The sequence below is a fragment of the Amphiprion ocellaris genome, chromosome 12 (assembly GCF_022539595.1).
Source record: "Amphiprion ocellaris isolate individual 3 ecotype Okinawa chromosome 12, ASM2253959v1, whole genome shotgun sequence".
Classification (NCBI taxonomy): Eukaryota; Metazoa; Chordata; class Actinopteri; family Pomacentridae; genus Amphiprion; species Amphiprion ocellaris.
The window spans coordinates 3286573-3308016 of NC_072777.1; the positions used below are offsets into that span (position 1 = coordinate 3286573).

General features: G+C 38.5%; 1 long non-coding RNA gene across 1 annotated transcript; it reads left to right on the forward strand.

The window, feature by feature from the left end:
- The first annotated feature begins 3675 nt into the window (after window positions 1–3675).
- On the forward strand, window positions 3676–21055 carry LOC129350145 (uncharacterized). Its single transcript, XR_008603427.1, has 3 exons — window positions 3676–4376; window positions 12170–12290; window positions 19637–21055. It is a non-coding gene; the product is annotated as an uncharacterized LOC129350145 (long non-coding RNA).
- The last annotated feature ends 389 nt before the right edge of the window (window positions 21056–21444 follow it).

Genomic DNA, 21444 nt, shown 5'->3' on the forward strand with positions numbered 1-21444 from the left:
CTTTGTATCCCGGGATTGGCTGAACTTGTCTGACATCTCGCACAGCTGTGGGGATTTAGAGGGGAAAACACGATCTTATGACCTGCCAGTATGTCCTCAGAAGGCAGTGCAGTCTTCTACATGATGGGATTTTTCATTGTGCTGACCTCTCTGTCCACGGCAGATTTCAGCTCCTCACACCTCTTCTGATCTCTGTAGGACACCGACCAGCAACCATCCAGCTCTGAGCAGTGGTTCGTTTTTTTCCTCTGCGGTGAGAAAGGTCAGATTATGTTGTAGTTTGTGTACAAAGAATCCACGGTGGAGCTCTCTTCTATATCACTAGGGCCCCTGTTGTCACTTAGGAGGCAGAAGAAAGACAACATTTTTTAAAAAATAAATGTTCTGTACATGAATTAAAGCTGCTCTATACTAGCTAAAGTTGAGAATATTAGTTGAAGTTGCTCTATATAAGTTAAAGTTGCTCTAAAATGAGTTGAAGTTGCTTTATATTAAAGTTGATCTAAATGAGTTGAAGTTGCTCAACATTAGTTAAAGTTGCTGAAAAATGAGTTAAAGTTGCTCTACATTAGCTATAGTTGCTCTTAAGGAGTTAAAGTTGATATTATCAGTTAAAGTTGCCCTATGTTAGCTAATGTTGCTCAAAAATGAGTTAAAGTTGCTCCATATTAGTTAAAGTTGCTCTATATTTGTTAAAATTGCTGTCCATTCGTCAAAGTTGCTCCATATTCACATCAGTTCCTGCCCATACTTTTGAAAATGTGTAAAAATTGGTCCAAAATCGTCTAAAATATGTCACATAATTCAAAATGGCCGACTTCCTGTTGTGTTTGACGTATAGTTGTCAATTACATTTTTGTGTGTCGTGACGAGTTACTTATGTCTACCTACTTTCATAGCTGTAGGTGACACGTCCTGGTCGTAGAGCCTGTTTGAAACTTTCCAGGTGGCGCTATTGAGCTGTTTTGGCTCACACCTTTGTAGGTTTCATAAAATGTTACATTTTTCACCAGTCTTGATGTGTTTGCAAGTATTTCATGAGTTTTCAAGTAATTTTAGGCCTTTAAAATTGTGATTCAAAAAACGGAAGAAAAAATAAAAAGAAGAAACCATCTTTGGTGCTCGGACCCTAACAAGCAAAGAAAAGCACATGAAAAACAGAAGGTGTGAAGATAGTCTAAACCTAAAGTCCAGTCATTCTAACACTGCTCTAATGCACAGGTCCACGCTGGCCTCTTTGTGGTTCCAACAACTATCCTGGGAATGCACCACTAGACGGCAGCATGGGCTCAATGACACACAGCTCTTCATACCTTCTCACTCTCACTACATTTTTCACTCTATCTGAGATAAAGCCAGATTTGACAGGATCAGGGCACTTCAGCTGTGCTGTTGTCTCAATCTTATTTATGCTGCTGCATATTTGTTCAGCCAGGTGAGTCTGATAAACGCCGGCGTGCTTCACCCGGACTTATCTGTCAGGATCTACTAAACGTTGACATCGGGAGTGATTGGAGTGCAGTCGGGGTGTGATGTAGTGCTGAAGGTGGTGATGTAAGCATGTGGTAGAGTTAGCATGTGTGGAGATAGGTCAGGGCCTCTCCATGACCGCAAGAATAACTGATCTCCTTCAAAGACATGAGTAAAGAAAAAAAAGACTGCACCCTGAAGTCTTTTAAGGAGCTGTTTACACACAAATTGTCTGGGTGACCCCAAACTTTTGAATGGTAGTGTAGGTCAACTTTAACTCATTTAGAGCAACTTTAACTCCTTTAGGGCAACTTTCAATAATATAGAGCAACTTTAATAATTAAAATGGAGCAACTATAACTAATACAGGACAACTTAAACTAATGTACAGCAACTTTAACTCATTTAGAGCAACTTTAACTCATTTAGAGCAACTTTAACTAATGTAGAGCAGCTTTAACTTACATAGAGCAACTTTAAATAAGTTGTAGTATGTTTTGCAGACTAGATCACTTTTAGACACATCTCGGTTCATGTCAACTTCTCGTGATGCACACGTCACACTTGAATAGATTTAATGGCAAAGTGTCCACACAAGTTTGAGAAGATCATTACAGTCAGTTCGGCTTCAGGCTGGAATGGATGCTCTTCTCTGTTTAAATCTTCTGGTCTGAGTTAGAGTGAAATCAGCAGCCAAGTTCTCCAGTTCATACATCTCAGAAAAGGCGGCTTCTCCTTTCATGATGTGCACCGCTACATTGCACAACATCCACTCAGCTGCAGTCACGTCGGAGAAAACGCTTCGTGTGAAAGGAAAAAACACGAGCTGGAAGAAGATTTGAAGCGGCGGCCACAGTTTTCATGAGACAACATTGTGAAATGTACGTAGAACGTGCAACTTACTGAACCTTGAAGCTGATGAGCTGCAAAATTCACATCAGTTCATGTCCATTAGATGAAGTTTGAGAGGGAAATTTATCGTCAAAATTCAGCTGTAAAGAAAAAAATCATACAAACAACCTTGTGTCAAAGGTACTGACTGTTATTTATGACTCTTTTAAAATATTTCCAGGACATTTCAGTGGGATAATTGATGTCAGGTTAAGTGAAAGCATAAGAGCAGGTAAATAAAACATAACTGATGGACACTAAATGTGGTAAGCTGTTATTGCAGAATATGTTAAATAATTTTTAATAATAGAAGGAATGTGAGAAGAGCAACTTGAATAGCATTTGAGGTTCGTTGCCCAGAAAGTGACATGCTTATGAGAGATTCATCATGTCAGTAGGTTATTTCATGTGGGCTGAGACTGAGGTTCACACAGGTTTCTGAAGCAAAAGCATCACAGAGGGGGAATTAAAGACTTATCTAGCGTCTATAAAAGTATTTACCCCCTCCTTTTTATTGCTTTTTAACATTGAATCATGGTCAGTATAACTCTGCTTTTTTGGCAATAATTTACAAAAGAAGTCAAAATAAAAACAGATTCCTACAAATAAATGTCAGTTAATTAAAGATATAAAATGTAAAATAAGGGATTGCGCTAATATTCACCCCTTTCAAGTCGGTACTTAGTAGGTGCAGCTTTGGCCACAGTTTCAGCGTTGACTCTGTGAACAGATTTCCGTCAGCTTTGCACATCTGGATGCTGTATTTTTACTCCACTCTTCTTTGCAAAGCTGCTCAGGCTCTGTCAGGTTGCAGCGAGATCACGAGTGAACAGCCCTTTTAAAGTTCAGCCACAAATAAATTCTCCATTGCATTGAAGTCTGGGCTTTTATTCAGCCACTCCACAGCATTCACTTTGTTGTCTTTAAGCCGTTCATGTGTAGCTCTGGCTGTTTGCTTCACATCTGTTGTCTTCCTGGAAAACAAATCTTCTCCCAGGTCACAGTTCTCTTGCATCAGGTTGTCCTCCAGCAATGTTCTCCTACACTTTGCTGCATACATTTTACCCTTGGCCTTTACAAGCCTCCTGCTGCACCACCATGCTTCACTTCACCTGCTTCACTGATCCACCAGGGACTGGACCTTCCAGACACAGGTGTCTTTATGTTCCAATCACTGATTTTATGCATCAACATTGATGTTGAGGAGCGCTACTGCATATGTGAAAAGAGTTTTTTTTTTATATATATATATATATATATATATATATATATATATATATATAAAAACCAATGACTGCATATCAAAATGGAAGAAGCCTACATGATATCACCCATAAACTTTTAGAACAGCAGCTTTGCACCTGTCTTCTTACTTTCAGTACGTACTACAGCTGATCTTGCAAAGTTTACACTGACGTTTAAATGGGTCGAACTGCTTTGTCATTATATTGTGCCTTAAAATTTACTGCAAAATGTTATGTGTCGAATGTGACCTACATTACTGTTAAAAAGTTTGGGGTCACCCAGACAATTTCATGTGTTCCATATACTTTACATTGACATTAACAATGTCTCGACTGGATTCATGATCAACTTAATGCTACCTTCATTGAAAAAAATGCTTTTCTTTCAAAAATACAGACATTTCTAAGTGACCCCAAACTTCTGAATGGTAGTGTATATGAATTAAAGTTGCTCTATATTAAATAAGTTGTTCCATATCATTTAAAGTGTCATGGACAGCGTGTGACCTACCCCATTCCTGGTTGGCTCATCGGCGTTTGCTCCTCCCTCTCTGCTTGGCAGCTGTGGCAACCCACACCTGTGGCTGATCACAATCACCTTGGGCTTAAAAGGAAGCGCCACACATCGTGCACTGTGGGATTATACTGGTTGTGCAGTGGGAGTACCGCAGGTTCTGAGAAGACCTCCAGATAGAGGTCCTGGACCCCGACCTAAGTCCAGAGTCAGCTCTGGCCTCCAGACAGAGGATGTGCCTCCCCCTCTTCGCTCTTGTGAGTTTCTGGCCCTAGTGACGAATTATTGATTTGTCAGTCAGGATAAAAGAGATCTGATTATACCTGCCTGTCTCCCGCTCTGTGTACTTCTCAATTTGGGTTCCAAGATTAGCACTCCCCGTGACATAAAGTTGCTCAAAAATGTGTTAAAGTTGCTCTACATTATTTAAAGTTGCTCTAAATGAGTCAAAGTTCCTCTAAATGAGTTAAGGTTGCTCTATATTAGTCAAAGTTGCTATAAATGAGTCAAAGTTGCTTTGCAATCGTTAAAGTTGTTCCACATGAGTTGAAGTTGCTCTAAATGAGTTAAAGTTGACCTATACTACCGTTCAAAGGTTTGGTGTCACCCAGACAATTTCATGTTGTCCATGAAAACTCCCACTTTTATTCATGTGCTAATATAACTGCACAAGGGTTTTCTAATCATCAATGAGCCTTTCAACACCATTAACTAACACAATGTAGCATTAGAACACAGGAGTGATGGTTGCTGGAAATGTTCCTCTGTACCTCTATGGAGATATTCCATTAAAAATCAGCTGTTTCCAGCTACAATAGTCATTTACCACATTAACAATGTCTACACTGGATTTATCATTCATTTAATGCTATCTTCATTGAAAAAAACTGCTTTTCTTTCAAAAATACAGACATTTCTAAGTGACCCTAAACTTTTGAATGCTAGTGTAACTGCTGAGGATTGTGGGTCAGAATGACCAGAAATACACGCTGTCTTGCATACTGCAGAATCTGACCGGATGCAGTCAGACATCCTGTTATTTTTGGCACACTTTGTTTAATATATGAAGTTTTGGGACACAGTAAATCCTGTTTCTGGCATATTGTACAGTATGGTAGAATGGATACTGGAACTGGCACCGTCACTGTGGTAGCAGTGCCTGACTCCACCTAACTTCTGTCTAATCCAAACATGAGCGGAGAGGTGGAGTGTTGATGGGTCATGCAAATGTTTCTGGGACAGGAACTATCCACCTTTCACTCAAAGGAGCCACGGCTTTAATTATGCATACCTGCAAGCCTTAATTCAATTGAAAGTACAACTCACCCTCATTATAGCAGTCATTAACAAGGAAGATAGCTGCTAGACCAATATATCCAGTATTTTTATGTATGGAAAACAGCCTAACTGGCTCTGTTTCCCTCATTGTTCTGTCAGACTGTAGGTGAGCACCTGCAACCCGTCCTAACAGATGTGTAACTTGGAAGCGAAGATGTTTACGAGAAGTCACAGACTGAAACTTCTCTGTCAGATTTTTTTAAAATATTGATGTTTTTCACTGTGATGCATGTCAGCCTCACTGCCAGCAAATCATTTACGCATGTTTTTTTTACATCACATAAAAGCACGAGAATCAACAGATGTCTTAACGGCTGCAGCGAGCTCTGCAAGTTTATATCTGGAGCGCAGACAGGAAATGATCTCAAATTATGACCGTGTCTTTCACCTTCTCTCACAATGTTCTTTCACGTTGTTTCTATACAGTTTATGTTGGCATCCGCTGTGGTTCTCAACATCTGGGGTTGTATAATCTACTAGTAAAGATGTTTGGAGCCGACTTAGTGTTTATTACAGTGTTTTCCTCATTAACAGCAGTTCCAACCACTTTTACATAAATCTTGTCGTGGACGCCGGCAGAGCTTAAATGTAGATTAAGTAAGACAATATTAACATCAAACATTCACACGTGTGCTGCACAAAAAAAGCTTTATTACATCAAGTTTGAGGCTAAGATATCAAAAGTGACCTCACTGGAGAAGACAAAAGAGTCGTAGCTGCAGTTCAGCCCCAGCTCAGAACAAACTGTACATAATGGATTATTCTGACGACTATTACTAAGATTAATTCACAGTTTATATAACTTATCGTGTAATATTATCTGTAACAAACTATGTCTTATATTCAGTTCTGCGTGTGAAGAGTCGATAATGAAATCTCTACTGGGGCTTTTGATAAATTCCAAAACAATATTAATCTTGCTTGTGGATGATGAGATCTGTTTTTAACATGAAAATAAAATGTAGCACTAAATGTAAATTATTTAGGGATGGACGATGTTTTTCTTTTTTTCGCTGAAGGGAGGATAGTGTAATTTTTTTTGTGGGAGTGAAGGAGGATCTTTAGTGACAGAAAGCTATCTCTTCCTGACAACAAATCATTGCAGCTCAGCTGTAGCACCAAACCCTAACCTTTATAAATATCAAAGAGGAGAAACGGTGAAGTGAAATGCTTGAAAAATGCAAATGTGTCATGGAAAGTGGCGACTCTTGGTTCACAAAAGAGGGGGAAAGACATTTTGTTGTGTTAGTTCTTATTCCATTAACATACACTACCAGGCAAAAGTTTGGACACACCTTTAATGTTTTTCCTTTATTTTCATGAGGTAGTCATCTGAAATGGTTTTCACTTCACAGGTGTTCCTTGTCAAGGATAATTTGTGGAATTTCTTGCCTTCTTAATGGGGATGGGACCATCAGTTGTGTTGTACAGAAGTCAGGTTGGTACACAGCTGACAGCCCTATTTGACAACTGTTAGAATCCATATTATGGCAAGAACCAATCAGCTAAGTAAAGAGAAACGACAGTCCATCATTACTTTTAGAACTGAAGATCAGTCAGTCTGGAAAATTGCAAAAACTTTGAATGTATCTCTAAGTGCAGTCACAAAAACCATCAAGCTCTATGACCAAACTGGCTCACATGAGGACCGTTCCAGGAAAGGAAGACCAAGAGTCTCCTCTGCTGCTGAGGAGAAGTTCATCCGAGTCACCAGCCTCAGAAATGGAAAGTTAACAGCATCTCAGATTAGAACTCAGATAAATGCCACACAGAGTTCTAGTAGCAGACACATCTCTACATCAACTGTTCAGAGGAGACTGAACCAATCAGGCCTTTATGGTCAAATAGCTGCTAAGAAACCACTACTAAGGAAAAGCAACAAGCAGAAGAGATTAGTTTGGACCTAGAAACACAAGGAATGGACATTAGACCAGTGGAAATCTGTGCTTTGGTCTGATAAGTCTAAATCTGAGATCTTTGGTTCCACCCACCGTGTGTTTGTGCAACACAGAAAAGGTGAACGGATGATCTCTACATGCATGGTTCCCACCATGAAGCATGGAGGAGGAGGTGTGATGGTGTGGGTTGCTTTGCTGGTGACACTGTTGGGGATTTATTCCAAACTGAAGGCACACTGAACCATCATGGCTTCCACAGCATCCTGCAGCGACATGCCATCCCATCCGGTTTGGATTTAGTTGGACAATCATTTATTTTCAACAGAACAATGACCCCAAACACACCTCCAGACTGTGTAAGGGCTATCTGACCAAGAAGGAGAGCGATGGAGGCCTGCATCAGATGACCTGGCCTCCACAGTCACCTGACCAACAAGGACCAACAAGTGCTCAGCATCTCTGGGAACTCCTTCAAGACTGTTGGAAAACCATTTCAGGTTCTACCTCATGAAGCTCATCCAGAGAATGCCATGAGTGTGCAAAGCAGTAATCAAAGCAAAAGGTGGCTATTTTGAAGAATCTAAAATAGCAAACGTCTTGACTTATTTCACACTTTTTTGTTTACTACATAATTCCATATGTGTTCATTCATAGTTTTGATGCCTTCAGTGAGAATCTACAAAGTAAACAGTCATGAAAATACAGAAAAACCGTTAAATGAGAAAGTGACTGGTAGTGTATGTAGGAGCAGATGTCCTAAAGACGCTAATTGCAAAATAAACTGAAGTTAAATAGTGTCCGCTTATTTTATATAATGCATTTGGAAAATAAATAAATAAATAAATAAATAAAAGCACAGATGAGATTGGTTCATGTGTGTTTCACATTGGAAGCAATATTCACATTAATATTCACATTAATGGCAATTTATGATTAAAAAAAAAGATGCTATGAGAAGCTGAACAACCACATAAACTCCCAAAAAGTCCCACATTACAGTATGTTGTGTTATGTCCTGAGCATTTCTGAAGTGTTTATGCGCTACTTATAGATTGTGAATCAGCAGTGGAGGCCTGGTGGTGGAGTCCTGTAACAGCAGGTTGAGTCACACTGACTGGGCATGCTCTGTAATGCAATAAACAGAAGTGAGAGCGATAGATGACTCACTCGGTGTGTGCTCATGAATAGCACAGTGTGATATACTTGATTATATAGAAATATTTTACTAGACTTATTCTGCATACTGGGCTTGTATAAATCCTGCTGTTGTCTAATAGACACTAGAATGAAATCAGCAGATATTACAGGATGATGCACCTTTATAGTTTAATAAAAAACAACAACATGACATTTAGAATGTATAAATTATATCAATCCAACTTGCACTAATGATTTTTTGTGCTTGATCAAATCCAACATGTCTCTGGGACGCAGACTAAAAGCCACCGAGGGCCTGAACTCAGTGACTCACTCTGAAGCTCACATTCAGTGAGTCATCAATCACTCTGCAGTATATGGATCCCATGAAGGATGATCAGCTTCTTTCATCATCATGAGATTTTCGAACAGCTCCTGAAAGCATGAAGATAAACAGCGTAATTCCAGCATGACAGTAAGAATTGTAAATTGAAGCGATCTTACCTCATAGTGCCCTTTCTGTTAATGAAATACAGGCAATGTTAGAAATAGATTCAGATATAAACACGATAATAATCAAAGCAGATTTCACAGAGTAATGCCATTAATATCACTAGTGACTCGTGTAACTGTTGAAATTTAAAATGAAATGAAAACCTGTGAAAGGCTGAATGAAGGTTTTGTTACATCTTTGGGATTGTTTTATATTAAATAAATAGATAACATTAAAATGAATATACACCAAAAGAAACATCATTATACTGACCCAAAGATGTGTATTATATATATATATATATAAAATTTCTTTGTTTTTTAAATTACCAGTGGTATTTCCTAAAATATATTCTTTTAACTATCCCTGCTTTTGTCTTTAATTTGCTACTTGTGTCGGTCCTGGTGCTGTAAGTTGGTCCTGACATATTTGGGTCTATTATCCAACTCACTCCAGTGATTTTGTGTGTGCGTGTGTGTTTGTTTTGTCATATTTTTGATCATTAGAAGCAGTTTTATCTGATTTGGAATTTAAAAATGCATACCTGGACAGTTATATCAATTTTTCCTTCATAATTTTATGATTTTATCTTTTTTTATTTGAACTGATTTATTGCAGGCTCCCTTTAATGGGGGATTTATGCCGTCTGCAGTTTTAGATTCACATATGGGATGTTTGCCATCCTGTATTAATTTTATTTTATTTTTTTTTACTTTAAGCAACTCACGTTGTGCTTTGCAGAATAAAATTCAACAAGTCAAAGTCTAACACAAGAACAGGTAATAAATGATGCACACAGACAGGCATAATGATTTGACAGGCAGCTATAAATCAGTGCACAATTGAGGTTTTTAAGACGTCTTCAGCGTTTTATAGAAAGTACAAGTTTGTTTTACAGCTTCAAATCTCAACTGGCAAAGTTCCATTTGCCTCAAGTATTCAAGGAAACCATCTGAGGGCGTGTTGTGGTGTGTAAGCGGCTGCTCATGTCGAGATCACTGCGTTATCACTTTGTGCAACAAGTATTTGTCAGAACAGATGTGCATGCCTGGAGGAAAACTCATTTATTACACTTTTCAGAAATCCAGATCCAGCGATACTGTTAGATTTATGTTTCAAGTGAGATCTTGACCAACATCATACTCCCAAAGCAGGGTCCCGCCTCCATTTACTCAGCTGCTTTTGCAAACATTCCCACAGTGACAGGCTCCTATTTGTTACAGATATCCAGTAGCATTGTGGGAAGTTGCAGGTTGTGTTGGGAATTCTGTGACAAACAAAGCAGTAAATAAAGCTGGATATAGTACAGTGGGCCTTACAGCAGTTCTTGGAATTGCAAATATTGCTTTATTTCAGTCAGTAGTAACAGAATGAGAAATATACTTTAAATATACATTTGGGGAGAATGTTTTGACGCTTCTAAGTGAGTATGTGTTTAGAATTATCCAGTAATTTCCTGGAAAGACCATTGTAATCTGGAACCACGTAATGGGAAAGTAAAAAAATAGAGTCGAAACTTTATTCTTTATGTTTGATCACATGCGTGCATGTTCCCAACAGAGATAATGGTTCCAGCAATACAGGGTTCATTCCAATAACAGTTTTTTGTGAATGTTGGCTTAAAATTAGAATGTTTTTCATCACTGTGATCCATCATCATGAGTGTCATTGTTGCTCCAAGTCTTCCACCCAATTCTTCACCAAGCATTTTCTTGAAGATTTGATTTAATGGTGCATCTGGGAAAAAGGCATGTAGTCCCGCAGATTCACCCAGAGCTCCTAAATGAAACCACACTCTGCCAAAACAGCAGGGAGGAAAATGTGAAGCAGCCAACAAAGAAAGGTTAATGCAATCTAGATGGAGTGATGAGGAGAAATGAAAGGGTTAGGGGTAGGGTTAGGTTTGGGGTTAGAGTTGGGTTCGGGTTTGGGTTAGGGTAAGATTAGGGGTAGGGTTAGGGTTAGGGATAGGCTAGGGTAGAGTAGGGTTAGGCTTAGGTGAGCTGAGTGTTACCCTAAGGGAACAGGTTCAGGGTTAGGGTTAGACTGAAGAAATATTCAAACAGAAAGACCATTTTAAAAGGATTTTAAAACATTTTGATCTTAAGTTCATGCCACGTTAGCCCCAGGTCAAGATTCAAGATCAAGATTGTTGCTTTCCTGAATATCTTTCCAAAAATATGCTGCCAAATGTCTTAAACTCCCAACATATTTCATGAATCCATGGGTGGACTCAGACAAACACCATTCCATAAACACACAAAAGCATCTTGGGTTATAAACCTCTGAAGTCGTATAGGCTTTTTTTTTGTACAAGAAAAAACATGCCGAGATTAAGTCAGTAACAGCTGCATAACTGTAAGGCCAAAATAACAGATTATATGGTGAGGAGACACTTTTAGGAGCACAAGTCCCTTTATCCTCTTCACTGAGTCAGAATGAGCTTCAAAAAAAATACCAGCAAAACATTTTTAGCTCCACCTAATCGAAGTTTTAATCAGAGAGTAAACAAAGTCTCATAAGGTCAGTAGATGCACATGGTTTTGAATCAGCGCTCCAGAAATAAAGCACAAAAAGTCTATTTTTGTCATAGCAGCGTGAGGCAGTGTCTTCACTGAATAGGTCATGCTTGGTGAAAAAAGAAAAAGGATGCATTTTTATAACAGATCTTTGTACACGGACCTCCAGGGCAGAAGAAGTAAATGGTGTGGTATTTATCCAAAGAGAATTAAAGACTTTAGACTTGATCCTGCAGTCCTGGAGGAGCATAATATCTGAATGCATGAAAATGGAGCTGAGGACGGAGGATCTGCTGAATGAAATAAGCTTATTAATGTCCATTCTCACACATATCCGTCTGTCTGGACAGCATGTACACTCCAGGGACGGTGTCTCCATTGTCACTTATGCCAATTTGGTGCTCCTGTCTCTGAAATGCATGAATCATAGCCCATTATTGTGATGAATTATAGAACTTCAGTCGGTAGTGAGGTACCTCATTTTCTCTGTGCAGCTGTAGTTGGTCCTGTCAGTCCAGGCTCTAATCCGAAACATTGACAGAACACAATTTTCTCATCTGTTGGATTTTAGTTGTGAGCCCAGACCTGACAGTATTGTAAGTATACTCACTGAATTAATGACCATCTTCCTCCTTTTTCACGCTATGACTCATCTACCCATATAGAAACAGGAGGTGGCAGTGCTGGCGGTTGGCGATGTGATTCCAGCGTCTTGTAATTGGACAACATAGTGGAGCTGTGATGCAAATGTCACCCTGAGGCCCAATGGCAGAGTTCAGCAGCACGGTGGGTGGCAACTCATGTAGGACACAGTGAGGTGGTGTGTATATGCATGTGTCCTGACTGTAGAGAAAACTCAGTACAATGGCCCCATTCTTTCTTTAAATACATTTTAATCAGCAATTTTGATAGAATTCCCAACTAACATGTTCTAGATATTTTTCAGACTGAAAATGTACTCTCTAACCATGTTTCAGGTCAACTTCAGCACTTAGATTCATGTATGCATGGATTGAAAAAACTGATTTCTCATAATGAATGTAAACATCAAGTCCTAGACGAATAATTGAGAAAAGTATAACTACAATAAGAACTAAAACAAATGGAGTACATGAGGAACAAGAGGCGATGATGGAGCGGGGCACTCAGGAAGTGTCTGGTTTTCTATTAACATACACTGCGTGTCCAAAAAAGGGTTAGGAAACTCAAAGGATTGGGACTAAACAGCTGTCTAGCTCAAAGAAAACCACTGATCAGTGAGGCTAATCAGAAAAAAAGGCTTCAGTTTGCTAGGTAGCACAAAGATTAGACTCTGGAGCAATGGAAGAAGGTCATGTGGTCTGATGAGTCCATCAGTAGAGTTTTTCCTCTCTGATGACATGGACATGTTCCAAGATGACGATGCCAGGATTCATGGGGTCACATAGAGAATGAGTGGATCAGGGAGCATGAGATGGATTGACCTCCACAGAGTCCAGACCTCAGCCCCACTGAAAATCTTTGGGATGTTTTGGAGATGATTTTCGACTCTCCCATCACCAAAATAAGATCTTTGTGAAAAATTAAAGCTTCTCTGTACAGAAATAATAGCTGTGACATTGCAGAAGCTTATCTAAAGGATGCCACAGTGAATGTGTGCGACTTCTCCTTTGGACGGGGAGTGTATAAAACTTTATTCTATACCTGCCTGACTGAGGAATGTCTCCGATATCTGTCTGGATAAATGAGTCTTCATCTTCATCTCCAACTCATATCCAGGTTTCATATGTGTCACATTACAGACTGAAAATTCTCACATTACTTTTGCTCAGTGACTCAGAGCCCATGTTCATCTCTTTTGACAATTACAAATGAACTTTCCTACCAGTTATGTCATGCTGAACATAGATGTGAATCTAAAATTCTTTCTTTTCACCAGAAAGCCTAGAAAATCATTTCTTGTACATGAATCCGACTGGAAACATGAAGCAGGTAGCAGCCCAGATGGAGGGTTTGATTTGATACCAACCATCTAAACCATCCCATCCCTACCAGCCCCCACCACATGACACGTAAACTGAATCACCACCACTGCACTGTGACTGATCACATTGTCATGGTTCCTCTTAGACATTGAGGATGTGCAGATGTTGAAAAAAACATCCGTTGACACTGACTTGCTTAATAACAAGTTTATTATAAAGAAGAACAGCATCGATCAGACAGAGAGACTGCCTGAGAGGATTCAGAGCCAATACGAACCTCCCCAAACGATAACCAAAGGTCTCTTTTATATGCTTTGGACAAGTATGAGGTCACAACATATGTTTCCTAATTAGAAGACATCTGGTCATAGAACAAGACCCTACTGATCAACCCCCTATCATTAAGACACCCAAAGAGCCATTAGGTCCCCTGAGATCAATTATCATTTTCTGGACGTAACGACTCCATATCTAATCACAACAATGACTTCCTTCAGCAGAAGAACACATTCTATTCTGACAAGCAACATATATTTCAGATCAGATATTACAACGTATACAATGTGCTCTGTAAAAAGTATTTATTGTTGTTTTTAGCATTTTACATTTTAAATTCCCATTCCTCTGAGTGCTTAATTATATTCATTTTATTTATGAAAGCCTATTCATTTGTTCTATTGCTGCTTATTTGTTGCGGTGCTGGAGAAGCTGTGCAATGACAATAAAGAACCTTTGAACCTTTTGAACCATAATGAAACTGAGCAGATACATGACTGTGGTTTATGATACACAGATGTATCCATGTTCTGACAGCACAACACCCGCAGTCATTAAAATACTTAGGAAGAAACCGTAGTAGAAGCCAACAAGCAGAAGAAGCAGAACCACAGGAAAAACAGGAAGAACTACAAGAAGATGAATAAAACTAGTAGCAGAAGGAGAACTAGTTACATTAAGGAGAACTAAAACAAGTAGAAGAACTACAAGAAGAGAGACGAAAAGGAAAAACTAGCTAAAAGAAAGAACTGAAACAAGTAGCAGAAACAGAAGTACAAGAAGAAAATAAAGAACTACAAGAAAAAAATAAAACCAGTAGCAGAAGACAAACTTGTAGAGAAAGAAGAAAACGAAGAACTAGTCAAAAGAAGGAGAACCAAAACAAGTTGAAGAACCTCAAGAAGAGGACAGAAGAAAAAAAAACTAAAACTACCCAAGGGAAGAACTGAAAAAAGTAGAACTAGAACGGCAAGGCGAAGAAGATCTACAAGAAATGAAACAGACTGAAAATGAACAAGAAGAACTAAAACAAGAAGAATGACAAGATAAAGAACTCTACAAGAAGAAGAAGATATTTAGAAGAACTGCAACAAGAAGATGAAGAACTACTTCAAGAAAAAAGAACTAAAACAAACAGTAGAAGCAGAAATAAAAGAACTACATCAAGTGGAGGAAGAACAAAAACAAGAGGAGCAACAAGAGGAAGAAGTAAATAAAAAAGAAGAGCTTGTTGCTGCAGACCAGAGTTCAGTTGGCCTCCTGAGTCTTGCACATAAATCTAACAGAGAACATACATCAGATAGTGGTGCAGATGGAGGGTTTGGTTTGGTCACAGTCATCATCAAGCTGTGGTTCATTATACACAGATACATCCAGTGTTTTGATAGTACAACACCTCTGGTCAGGATTTGTCTTCATTTTAATAAATAAGAAAAGAAAAAAAAAACAAGATGAAGTTTCACAAACACTGATAATAGTTGTAAGTCCAGGAACAGTGATCACAGACACTTTATCAGTAGAAAATCACATTTTTTTGCATTAAAACAAGGTAGATAAACAATGTAACACACTCAATAATTGAACTCTGGACCAACATCACATCATACAACCTGCTGTCTTCATCCACTGCATTAGCCACAGTTAAGAAGAGGATCTGAGACATGTAGTACACGGTTCTCTGGAGTCTGGACACATAGGAAATGTCATGAACTACACTTTACTGGCCTCCACAGATTAAATGTGGCTTTATCGAAAGAAGACAGAGTTGACGTGGTACTTCTCAGTTGACGTGAAGGATGGACATGTGGAAAGATGGCAGATGAATTTAATGCACGTCATCCAAGGAGGATTCTACTTGGCTTTTCCACAGTGGCGAAGGTGGTTAAAAGGTTTAATGAAATGGGCAGTGTCTTGGACAAACCAAATGTACCAGCCCAAACTAAAGAATTGGTCATGGCTAAAATTCATGCTGGCCCTAATAAATCACTACCCTAACCCTATCTGTCGCTATGTCCATCCTTCACGGCCACTGAGAAGTACCATTTCAACTCTTTTGACAAAGAAATATTTAATCAGTAGAAGCAAACAAATTTATAAGACAAAAATACGTAGAAGAAGAAGAAAAACTACAAGAAGAATTAAAATAAGTAGAAAAAGAGGAACAACTACAAGAAGAACTAAAACAAGAGAAGAAGAGGAAGAACTTCACGTCCACTGAGAAGTACCAGTTCAACTCTTTCTTCTTTCGACAAAGCCATATTTAATCTGTGGAGGCAAAAAAAATTATAGTTAATGAGACTTCCTGTGTGTCCAGACTTTTGGAACACCTTGTAGAAGAAGAACTACAAGATGAAGAAAGAACTAGAAGATGAGCAGCTAAAGCAAGTAGTAGAAAAGGCAGAGGAAGAAGATCTACACGACAAACTTCAACATCACGTAGTACAGCTGCCCTCACAAAGTATTACAGTTTCACACAGTATGCATACAACTGGGACATAATACTTCATCATAATAATAATACTCCATAAACTTTTGACTGTCTGCGCTACGACATGAGCTGTCAGCAGTCAGTTTTCTCTCAGTGGAGGCTGTGAGTCAATAAGGCCAGACATGCCTGCTGGTTTAGATACTGCAAAATCTGTTGAACATTGTGTATTAGGATGTACTAAATCTTTTCTGGCATACCATAAAGTATGGTAGTATGGGTTCTGGAACATAGCCAGGGACTGTAAGATGGAGAAGAAAGAACAAAAACTAAAACAATTACAAGAAGAACTAAAAGAAGACGAGGAAGGACAACGGAAGAAAAAGAACCGAAGCAAGTAGTGTAAGAAGAACTTCAAGAAAAAGATGAGGAACTACAAGAAGAAGTAACAAGAAGAAAAGGAACAACTACACAAGACGATCAAGTAAAAAAAACAAGCAGAAGAAGAACTTCAAGAAGAAAAAAGTAATAAAACAAGTAATGGTAGAAGAAGTACTTTCTACAACTACAACAAAAAGTAATACAAGAAGAATAAATAATAAAGCAGAAGAAGAAGCAGTAGAGGAAGAAAACCAGCAAAAAGACGAATAAAATGCAGATAATGTCCCTAATTTCAGCCTCCTTGTTTCCTCTCTCAGTCATAATATATTTTTATTCCAGATACTTTTTTATTCGTGTTATAGTTTTGTGTGTCGTGTCTCTTTAATACTTAACAGGATGCACATTTGTATGTTTAGTAAAAATAAAAATGTACAACATCCGTACATTCTCCTCACATTATGCCAAATTGTGAATTTAATTATGACGCTCATCTGACAGATCAAAATACAGCAGCAGGATGTTACCAAACAGTAGACAGACAATGCAGCCGTGCCATGCGTCATTTTCAACTGATGTAGCTTTAGAACAGCGGCTCCGAGGCGAAGATGTCGCATTTTGTTTAAATGTCTGTTGCCTCAACATAAAAGAACTACAAGAAGAAAAACTGAACCAAAAAGTTGTAGAGGTTGAAGAACTGCAAGAGGAACTAAGACAAGAAAAAGAACAAGTAAAAAAACAACTACAGGAAGAAGAAGATGAAGAACTACAAGGAGAGGAAGAACTAGAAAAAGAAAAAGAAGAACTAAAACTAGTAGAAGAAGCAGCTCCATTTTTAATTTATTGTGTATTTTCAAGGCAAAAAATTTCACGGGTTATTTTTTCTATATAAAGAGAAATTATTTAATGTTTTCCAGCATTTTCCACATCAACAAGCTATATTGTCTATTTCTAATAAATGATGTAATGTTATGATTATTATTTCTATCTGTCAAAGCACTTTGTGAATGTTCTTCTGAAAGGTGCTATACAAAGAAAGTTATTGTTATTATTATAAACATATGTTATCTGGCAGATATTACATTTTAGGGCTTTCTATAAAAAAAATATAAAATTGAACATGTAGCAGCATTACTTTGCTGCAAAAATAAAAATACTGTGGTGCTTTTTAGGCTCCAATACCCTGAAAATTTTAAAGTTTTCAAAAGAGGTGAAATCCAATCAGGTGACGTGGGAAAGGTCAGAAACGTCTTCCATGCAGATGCAGATGTCATACAGCTGCTTACGTCTTTCTCTGTCTTTGTCTTCCATCATTTTTGTCATTTTAGTTTTCATTTCTGCACCAAATTCAATACAAACTAATATAATTTAATAAAATCTGGTTCGTACGCACACTTACTGTGAAACTGAATGCAACACATGTCCAGTCACTAATGTTTCACCCCAGTTTGTTCATCTGGCTGTGCTTATGATTAGGGCCTGGAATCTGTTTTATTAAATACTACATTAATACTACAGTTTGTGATTGCGATACTGAAATAAGCAACAGAAATGGATGTCCTTGTCTTCTTTAAAAAATAATAAATAAAACTATGTCTTCAGGCCAGTCTCAAGCAGACAGGGCGACTCCAAAAGCAAACAAAAAATAAAAGCTTTGAAAACTCAGACAAAAATGCCTCTGTCATAATCATAAATAATCATTAATCATACACAACTGACTGGACAGAAACCTGATCTAATCACATTAAAACAAGTAGATCCAAAAATGGTCGTCTGCAGCTCTTGTAGTCTCGTCACAGTTGGCTCATTTAAAAAAAAAAAAAAAAAAAACACGATCAAGGCACTGATGCCCTTTTTCAGCATGACTCCTCTTCTGCACCTCAGGCAGGGACTTCTGGATGCATGGTCTTCTTCTTCCAGTCAAAGTGTAGTTCACAGTGCCTTTCTGTTCACTTGGTTGTCAGTGTTGTCCTGAGTCTGTTGAATTAAAGCTGAACGCTCCCTGCTGCTCACTGGGGAGAAGCAACAGGAACTTGTCACTGCGTTTGATCTTCACATGGAGATCAGGATCACCTCCTCAGAGCGAGCGAAGAAACACTCTGTGAATAGAAACCCCTTCAACTGAAGCCACCTCTACAGACTGCTAGAAAGGAGCCTTGCTCAGGTCAATGTGAATTTAATACCGAAAATATAACAGAGCAGAATGTAAAGCATATTAAAAAGATGACGCAAGATGCTAGTTTTCTGATGTTGTAAATTTCCGCATTTACATTTGAGCTATTTTGTTTCCACTGCAGAATTTCAAATTTTGCATTGTTTTCCGAGATACATATAGCGCCAATTCACAACATATGTGTAGAATCAACCAACCATAAATCAGCGTTAAGACAGAGAAAGGGATCATTCCAGGACATTTTAGGTCCCACTCATCAAATGTCAAATAATCCATGTACAAAATACTAAAACATGCAGTTGTTGTGTAAATGTACTTGTCCTGAGACCAAATCTAAAAAACTAGGAGAAAAGAATGTTTGAAAATAGTTTAAAAAATGACAAATGAATCTAGAGTTCCCCCTAAAATGCTATTTTTCTCTTGTGCCCCCAACCCAACCACCCACAACCCACCACCACCCCCACTGACCAAACTAAATCTCAAGTAAAACAGTTAAAATTACATTTAAATCTCTGTTTTTTGGTCCTATTTTTTTTTTTGATCTCTTGAAATTGTGGAGGATTTTTTTTTAATCAACATAATATTTTAAATAATAATTCTTATAATATAATCATTATGAGAAGGCAGGCACAAGTTACATACTTTTTCAGCTATTCACAAGAAAGCAAATGAGCAGATTTCCCAAAATGTCAAACTATTCCTTTAATCATGTGAAGTTCAGTCTTTAAACTGATCCAATGCAGACCAGACGAAAGAAAAACACACAATTGCTCAATATTCCCATCTGAGCCTCAGGGAAAAAGCAGCAAAGATAAATCTTGGGATCTGAATAAGTGGTTTTGTCCCTTTTAACTTAATCCCATGCAACGTCAGTCTCTCCCAATTATTCATTTTGCTTATTATCCTTCTTTTACAGGTCAATCTGGGTCGGAGCCAACCATGTTCCAGACTGGTCCAGTGTGCCAGTCCATCACCAACAAGGAGACAAACTGAAACACCCACATGTCTGTGGGATGTCTGGACCCAGAGGGGACCACCGATTCCTGGAGGGCCTCTAAGAGGAGATAAGTGGGTGGTGGTGATATCAAAGCACAACAAAAATGCAGTTTTGGGGGGATTTCTGTGTTTGCAGTTCAAATTCTAACAAAAATGCACTAGAATTGAAGGAAGTTCTCTTTGCATCAGTATGAAAACACACCATTATGCATTGGAAAGTCCTGGAGCTGTAAAGGAAGCCACAATCAAAGCATCGAGTTGTTTGATTCTTTCTAACTTTGGCCTGAACATTAGGGTGAAGCCCTGTCGTCTCCTCCTGCGTCATCCAGCCATGTTTGCTGAGGTTCCCATCTGAGATGAGGAGACTTTTCTCTTCCTGACGTTCTTCCCCCGCATAGACATTTCTGTCGCCAGGTTAATTTCCCACTACAAGACGGACGACAAACACACACAACCTCCAGCAACCCTCCTGAAAGTGGAGAAGGGTGTGCACCTTCCGGAGATGAAAGGAGAGACGAGAGAGGGATGCTGGGACCTCGAAGGTCAGACAGAAATCACCAGAACCCTCTTCCATCTAAAGAGGACTTTGTTGCAATATTCAGCGATGAGTAAAGATGAGATGCTGTCATCCTCCTTGAAAAGATACAGCATATTTACCCATTTATCAGAAGCACACACACGGTTTAGCGTACACAGATTGTACAAGTATGTGCGTCTGACAGATAACAATATCAGCTCTTGTCTGGGGCTTGTATATTGCACCTGATGTTCTTTGTCATCTAGTCAAAGAAAAATATCGGTTGTGTGCTTTACCCACTCTGCTAGTGTAATAGAATTTCCAAGATAATAGCATTTGTGGGAAAATGGAGACCTTATCTTCCTTTCCAAACTCAAATGAATGAACGTGGCAGGGATGATGTCATCGCTAATGTGATAAGCCAAAACAGTTGTCTTAATACTGCGAAACCTGTGACGGCATACGGTGACTCAGACCGAGTGAAACCGAAAGAAGTCACGATTGTAGAGAAAGTAAAAACACATGTTGTTCTCGTTCTCTGGTTAGTGTAACTGTGTTCTACAGTGTGCATTGCAGAATATGTGCATTCTGTTGACTTGTACTTTAACCTGTGTGAATTATTGATGATTACCAGAACTATTTTCTGTGATGTGCTGAGTTCAAACCACACAGGATTCAGTATTGTGTGGTCAGATCATAATCCACATGAACACACTTTCTGGTAAACAATTCATAAAACATTTTGTCACTCACCTGGAAGAGATATTTATGTACACATAACACAAACACACACAAATATATATACATACATACATAGAGGCACATATAAGATACATACATGTATACATACAGACAGACATATATATATATATATATATATATATATATATGTGTGTGTGTGTGTGTGTGTATACATAGAGAGAGAGAGAGAGAGAGAGAGAGAGAGAGAGAGAGAGAGAGAGAGAGAGAGAGAGAGAGAGAGAGAGAGAGAGAGAGAGAGAGAGAGACATACTCTATAAGTTTGGGGTCACCCAGACTCATGTTTTCCATGAAAACTCACACTTTTCTCCATGTGCTAACATAACTGCACAAGGGTTTTCTAATCATCAATGAGCCTTTCAACACCATTAGCTAACACAATGTAGCATTAGAACACAGGAGTGATGGTTGCTGGAAATGTTCCTCTGTACCTCTATGGAGATATTCCATTA